We start from the raw sequence: 7,700 nt of genomic DNA on the forward strand, positions 1-7,700 counted from the left end.
AACCAGCCCTAGTGGGTGGAAGCAGTGATTAAGTCCTTGGGTTTACAGGAGAGAAAATGGGACCTCATTCTCTCCGGCTCTGCCGGTGTGCAGAGGGGGTGACAACAGTTATCAGCACTGGAGCTGATGGGATAGAGGCCACATCTGTGTTGTCTCTCATTGTATGTGCAGGATCAGGCCCACGGAAGATGTTGTATGTGTCCATATAAACATGCACACACTCTCAAGACGAATGAATTAAAACAGGGAAGGAGCCAATTCCGAGTACAGGGGCAGTGAGCCCGGCCTCCACGTATTCTAATGACCCCCTGCCCTGTATTGTGAAGCACGGCTCTCCACGGGACTGGCAGGAGAGCAGGGCCCGTGGAGTGTCAGCGCACGCGGACCCGTAGCAAGGGGACGATGAGCTGCTGGGGTCAGAAGGGAAGTCAAGGAAAGCAAAGTGCTAAGAAGACAAATGAGCTCCATGATTTTGGCACGGCCTCCCTTCTCAGGTCCTCATTTGCATTTTTCTGAAAGGGTTGAAAATGAGAAAAGGAGGGGGGCTGCCTTCTCCAAGTCATCAGCCATGTGTCTTTGAGGAGGAAGATACATTTTTTTAGCCCTCAGTTTCCCCATTCACCACAATAACATTTAATTGTCTGAAAGGTCCTTAGAGATCCTTGAAAGAAAGTCACTCTATAAACACAAATGCTGCTCGTTACCCTCTGGGGCCTTTGCTCCCGGCAATCAGGCAGCTTGTGCCGATGATGATGTTGGACAAGGACGCGGGGAAGCCCCGTGGGCTGCCGGGAAAGAGAGAGATCAATACGGCAGGTTTCAGGTAACTGCTTCATTGAGAGCCCCTCCTTGTCGAAAGAACAAGCTGGCAGAACAGTGGGAGACAAGAGTTGGTCCTACGTGGGGCTTAGTTTGGGGACATTACAGTGGAGGGGCAGAGCTGCCACCTGCTGCCTCCGCCCCATTGCTTGGCTGAGACGGGGCTCCCTCTGCTCACGCCCTGAACCATGAGAAGCAGCTGTGCCACGCCGTCCTTGGCAACCGGTCAGCTCCTTTTCCTACGCACTTAGGAACTGAGTAACCTGCCCTGCAAGGTGAGGACGGCCCAGCGGGTGTTGGGGGTTGAGAGAGGGTGGGCTTTAGAGCTACTAACATCCAGTAAAAGCTTTGAAAGACAACTTCCAAAATGTATATGGGTCAGTGGCCATGAAGCAAGCATGACTAAAGAGCTGGATTTCAAACACAGGCACACTCATTCTGGCACATGTGTCTGACCAAGCACCAACACACATGTACACAGACCGTGAACACATCTGTGTACAGAGTGGTGGAAGGTGGCAGGGTCAGCGAGAGAGAGGTGTTATTATTTGCAAGGTATAGAGTTATTCAGCCTAAGAATTTTAGAAACAAACAATAAAATGTCTTTGGGGTTAAAATTAAAAAGACATTTTTAAATCAACGCCTCATACCAAAGCACTTTGCACGTAACTGGAACTTAATATTTATTATATGTATAAATGGGGCAAGGAAGGAAGAAAGGGAAGAGAGAGGGAGGGATGGAGGAAATGTGGTTAATTTTAAAGCAAATAAGTTTCTCCTCTTTATTTATTTATTTATTTTTAAAAGATTTTATTTACTCATTATAGAGAGGGGGGAGAGAGAGAGAGAGAGAAGGGAGGAGGAGCAGGAAGCATCAACTCCCATATGTGCCTTGACCAGGCAAGCCCAGGGTTTTGAACCGGCAACCTCAGCATTCCAGGTTGACACTTTATCCACTGCACCACCACAGGTCAGGCCAAATAAGTTTCTTGAGATGAGGATGATCTATTTCTATAGAAATACTGAAGAGGGAGAGAGGGATCTCTGGGTCAGGATGGCGTAGACACAGTATTTTCTCCATATCCTGCTCTACTCTAAAATGTTTTCTTTCTCTTTGAGATAGGGAGAGAGCAGAACTTACCTTCTTGGCTTTTGCTTCTAGAGGTGGCCAGGTAACCAGGAGGTTCGGAGAGGGAGGAGGGCCTGAGAAGGAGCCTGCACAGTGAGACCAGCACCGGGAACTAGAAAGTGCAGCCGTCTGTCCAGGAGTTCTGGACTGTATCCCTCTGTTATTTTATTTGTTTCTCTTTTGCTCTTTCTCACTATTTGGTTAGGCTCTTTGTTTATTTTTAACACTTCAGCTTCTTTCAGTTGTTCTGTTTCTAAGGAAACAAGAGAAAGTTATCTGTGTCCATACAAAAACTTATTCACATGCCAGTAGATTCAAAGGGATGCAACCCCCTCTCAGAGGAAGCGGGATAATGGCAGTGAGCATCTAAACAGAATCCTGGATCTGAAAGGAAGACAAGCCTCGAGGGACAGCACTTTCCGGTGAGCTATTGTTTCCTTTCTTGAGAGTTTTCTTTCTTGAGAGTGGCCTCACATATTCCAGCCTTTTTAAAAACAAAGGCAGCAGTGCTCATATAAGGAGTCTCCAAAAATAAGAGGAAATTTTCAAGGAAATGCAAGAAAATGCAAGGCTCGGTAAAGGAAATTCGTCTCAAATAGTGCCGTTTCTATCCCAGCCCACCAGCACCAACTGCAAAAGCCCAGATACAGGCCAGAAGACACACTCCTTCCAGCCATACGCGGAGATAAGAGTCAGGATGGGCCACACAGCCTGTGATCTTTTGACAAATGTTTCTTGGGAATAATAAGCACAGGAAAAAAAAAATGAACAATCATTTTGCAGGAGCCGAGAAGCCAAGTCTCTGACAGTGTTTTCCTGGTCCCCAAGGAGCACCTGTTACCACAGCAACCACAACTTAGGAAGATGCTGCCTTCAAGTTAACTATCCCAGGAAGATATTTACTCTGGGCTGTCAATTCTGGGTGGGCAGAAAGAGCACAGAATCTGAGTCACACACCTCACCGGGACTTACAGAGGTGGAGGAAATTGGTTCTGTGGTTAACATGTGGAGGCAGCTGTTAGCACCAATCCTGAACTCCATCCTGGTGACTTCTTGCTGAGTTCCTGCACCTTCTGTCCCCCTCGTTCCCCCAAATCTAGTTCCTTCTCCTGGAAACCTCCACCTGATGCTGACAATGATGATAAAATGACAATGTCGATAACAGTGACAACGATGACAATAAGGATGACAACAATGACAATAATGATAATGATGACAATGACAATGATGAAAACAATAAGGATGGCAAGTGAGGATGACGATGATGGCAATGATGATGACAGTGACAATGATAATGACGATAAGGATGGTGATGTCGATGGTAATGATGACAACAATGATAACGATGACATTGACAATGATAATGATAAAGATGATAATGAAGATGGTAAATGACGATGATGGCGATGATGACAATGACAGCAATGACGATGAAAATAACAGCAATTATGACAAAAATGAACATCGATTGCTAAGTGCTTCACCTGAATATTTTTATTTTGCTTCACAAAAGCACCACAAAGTAAACGTTATTTTTGACACACTTTACTGATGAGGAAACAGCAGCTCAGAGAGGTTAAACAACCTGTCCAGAGACACATGGCCAGCAAGAAGGACATGACGTATGAACACAGCACCAGGTAAGATTAAGGTTATTTGTCTCAGGAACAGGATAGCTTAAGACTCAGATTCTGCAACAGACTACCTCAGTCCAGTGAAGCCTCATTTCCCTTTTCTTTTTGGCTCTGCATTCCTGTTTAAACTTTAATAAATTTAGCATGACTTTACTGTTTGTATATTTGGACCTCAGGTTTATAGAATTAATCATTTTTCTGGCCTGTGATACAGCTTGATCATTGCTCCCTGCATACTATAGTGCCTGCTTTGGGGGGGGGATTGCTTTTAATTTTTAACAATGTAATAAGCGCCTATGATCCCACTACCCAACCAAAAACTAGACCCATGGCAATAGCTTACAGTGTGTATTTTTTCCATTTTGTATTTCCATATTGTACTTTTTTTAGAGTAAAATTAATAAGCTGTTAAACCTAAAATTTTTCAAATAAAGGCCAATATAAAAAGAAAAAAAATTATCTGTGATCCATTTGCTCATTGCCACCCACTTCATTAATAGCCATTGGTATTTTCTTCTGGAATATTTACATTTAATATTTTTCTATGGTTTAAGTTACAATGTATACAAACTTCACTTCTTGCTTTTTAACCACTTGCCATTAAGTTTTAAATATTTCACTTAAATATTTTACTTAATATTAGATGTTTAATTATTTGTTATTATTTTGACACATTATAAGCCACATCTGGGTGGCACTATAAATGATTTAGTAACTGAATTATTAGACAGTTAGGCTGTTTTTGAGGAGGTATGATAAATAATATTATCATACTATTATCACTTTGTGATCAGTTTTCTGTATAGAGTTTTAATTTTTAGACACTAGATCTCTGGGTCAAAGAATATTAACATTTAAACTTGTCGAAGCTCACTGTTCTACTGTTTCCTAGAAAAATTACACCTATTACTATTGACCTTGGTGAGAAGGGCCCCTTCTGGTTTCACACTTTCTTGGGTGCCTCTTTGGCCTTTCTCGAGCCATGGCACTTTCTATCGGTCCAGGATTCCTATGAGCCACGAGGATAACCCACTTGGAAGCCATGACTGCTGACTTTCTACATCATGCTTCAAGTGCCTGGGTCTTGGAATGGCTTGCCCACAGTGCCACACCTGCTTTTGGGGTTTCAGAGCCTCTTCCCTGGGGCCATATTCTCAAAAGCAGGCCTCAACTGCACTGTCATAGCCCTGTTCCTGTTTATGAGATGTGTGGACACTGGAAAGACGTTGGAGGTGCAGTCAGGGTGTCTACATGCCTGTGTACAAAACCCTTCATAGTGCTGATGGAGCTAGGGGTTAGGAGAGTCGGAGGGAGGACCAGGGGTCAGGAGCCTGGGCCTCATTCTCCCTGTATCATCAAGTTCTGTCAAATGACTCCCGAAATTCCAAGAATTATCATATAAATTCATCCAAGTCATTAAGACAGTGTACTTGTGAAGGTAGAAAGGTTGAAAATGTGTAACAATTTGTTAGCTTTGCTTGTAGCTTTTAAATAAGTAGACACACGGCATGTGGGTGTCCTGTTATACTCTTGTCCTGGGCTCAGATCTTACTAGGGGAGGAACAGGTACCTGTTTTTATTCTTTCTAGCACACTTGAATGTGCCTGCTCACAAACATTATGTATTATGATTATCCTTTGCTAATTTTGTGGGCAAAAAACCCAGTATGGTAGCCCCCACTTATCCACAGAGGATATGTTTCAAGACCCCCAGGGATGCCCGAAACCATGGATAGTACTGAGCCCTGTCTATACTATGGTTTTCCCTATATATGCATAGTTTTTCACTTAAAAAAAGCATCTTTAAGGTTTCTCTTTGGCATTTCTTTTTTTATGTTTATTTTATTGATTGGGGGTGGGGAGAGAGAGAGAGATTGAGAGAGAGAGAGAGAGAAAGAGAAAGAGAGGAACGTTATTCTGCTCCTGTATGTGCTCTGGCTGGGAATGGAAACCACACCTCTGTGCTCTGAGACAATGTTCTAACCAACCAAGCTATCTGGCCAGGGCTTTTTGGCATTTCCAAACTGCCACTGTCACTACTCTTGTGATTTAGGGTAATTATTACATAAAATAAGGCTTACTTGGACACAAACACTGCGATTCCCAGACAGATAATCTGATGGCTAAGGCAGCTCCTAAGAGACTAATGAGTGGGCAAGGTCTACAGCGGAGAGATGCTGGACAGAGGGACGATTCTCATGCCGGATGGGACAGAGTGGACGGCTTGGACGCTGCTCAGAACTGCACACAATTTAAAACTTTAAAGTTTTAATTTCTAAAATTTTTCATTTAATTGTATTGTACAGTACTGCAGTTACTCAAGTAACCAAAACCACAGAAAGTGAAACTGCAGATAAGGGACAGGCTGCTGTGTCTCATGATTTCTTTAATGTGCATTTCAAGTGTATTTGGCCATTTATAGTTTTAATTTGATAATGAGTTAAGTCCTTGTTTATCTACTGGGTTCTCAGAGTTTTTCTTAGAAATTTGTAAAGGCTATCTTTATATTAAGGGTAGATACCTCTGTATATTTAATACTTAGCCTAGAGTTAAGCATGTGGTGTCTGTCCAATCCCTACTCAGGGAAAACCTCTTGTGTCCAGCAGGACAGAAGATGGTGCTGGCCAGGGAGGCATGGATGAGCCTGAGAGAGCTCTAGGGGCCTGCTTTGACTGCAGTCATTAAGTGGGAGTCACTAAAATGAAAAGGGACTCGAAGCCAACCAAAGTCAGGAAGATGAAAGCCAAGAGGGGAAGACTAAACTAGAACACTCTGAGACAGTTCTGAGAGTCCAGGCCACCACCTCGGACTTGCTTCACCACTTACAACTTCCTGGACTGGTGGCTCTAGATTCACATAAGGGTCCTGCTACTGGGCATGTCCTGGTATTCAATAAGTACACAGAGAGTCAAAATCTTGAACTAAGCTGTAGTCTAACTGAACTGAATGCCCAATAGGAGAGTCAGCCCTTCCCCTAAAATCATCTCCACTCAACAAGAGGTTGACCTTGTTATACCACAAACAACCCAGTCACCACCTCAGGGGCTTTCATCTCATTCTCTTGTTCAAACACCCAGGCAGAACCTATTCAATTTTTTTTTTCAGATAGTTGGCCAGTAAATGCTTTAATTGCAAGTTGAAAGGAATAAAATAAAATCATCTGGTGGAATGGTTTTAATTAGAATTTAGTGAGTCAGGCAAGCAATTAGTGCATCTAAGAATGGAGATTGCGTACACGTACTTGTCTGCATTGAGACCCACTGGTTTAAATGAACATTTGACTCAGATTCCTCAAGTTAAACAAAGGTTGTCATAATGGTCCTACTAATAATAATGTAGCCTGAGGCAATAAAAAATGGTTAAAAACTATCACTTTTTCCATGACTTCCAAGTCTCAATAGGAGGACAGCATGTTAATGTCACCAGCCTTAGTTTTAGGACAAGCCATGAAATTATTATGCTTCTTAATATTATTAATTTTAAATTAAAACATAGGGAGCAGAGGGGAGGGGGAAGGAAGAGAACAGGAGCTGTCATGCTTGAACACCTGCTATGTAGTCCTGCACAGGTGTTTGTGCACATCCTCCCCTCCCTGCCTCTCGCACCAGCCTGTGTGGAGGAGGTCGCTACTATACACGTAACAATAGTAATCGCAGTGGTAGTAATACTACTAATAAACTGAGGCCAGAAGAGATACAGTCAGTCCCAAGCATGGACAGCCAAGAAGGTAAGAACCCTGGACGGTCCTAATCCAAAGTTCCTGTCCCTTCCGAGGGATTTGAAATCCCTGAAATGCAAGGGATATATACTGCTCACAAAAATTAGGGGTATTTTATAGCTTCACATTCAGTTTGAAAGATTCCCTAATTTTTGTGAGCAGTATATTTTCACTCCAAGAATAAAAAAATAGAGATCCGTTGGAACCGCCTGATTTCTACATCTCAGGTGTGATCTCACTCTCCAACTGGGAGGCGAGAGCGACAGGAACTGAGAAGGAGGCAGGTTCTTCCCACAGGCCCAGCAGGTGCCACCCCACTGGTTCTTGGTCCTGGCTGCACGCTGGCCTCCCCAGAGAGCTTCGAGCTGTACTCTAACTGAGTTCCACTGAGTTCCCACCCC

The sequence above is a fragment of the Saccopteryx bilineata genome, chromosome 4 (assembly GCF_036850765.1).
Source record: "Saccopteryx bilineata isolate mSacBil1 chromosome 4, mSacBil1_pri_phased_curated, whole genome shotgun sequence".
Taxonomy (NCBI): domain Eukaryota; kingdom Metazoa; phylum Chordata; class Mammalia; order Chiroptera; family Emballonuridae; genus Saccopteryx; species Saccopteryx bilineata.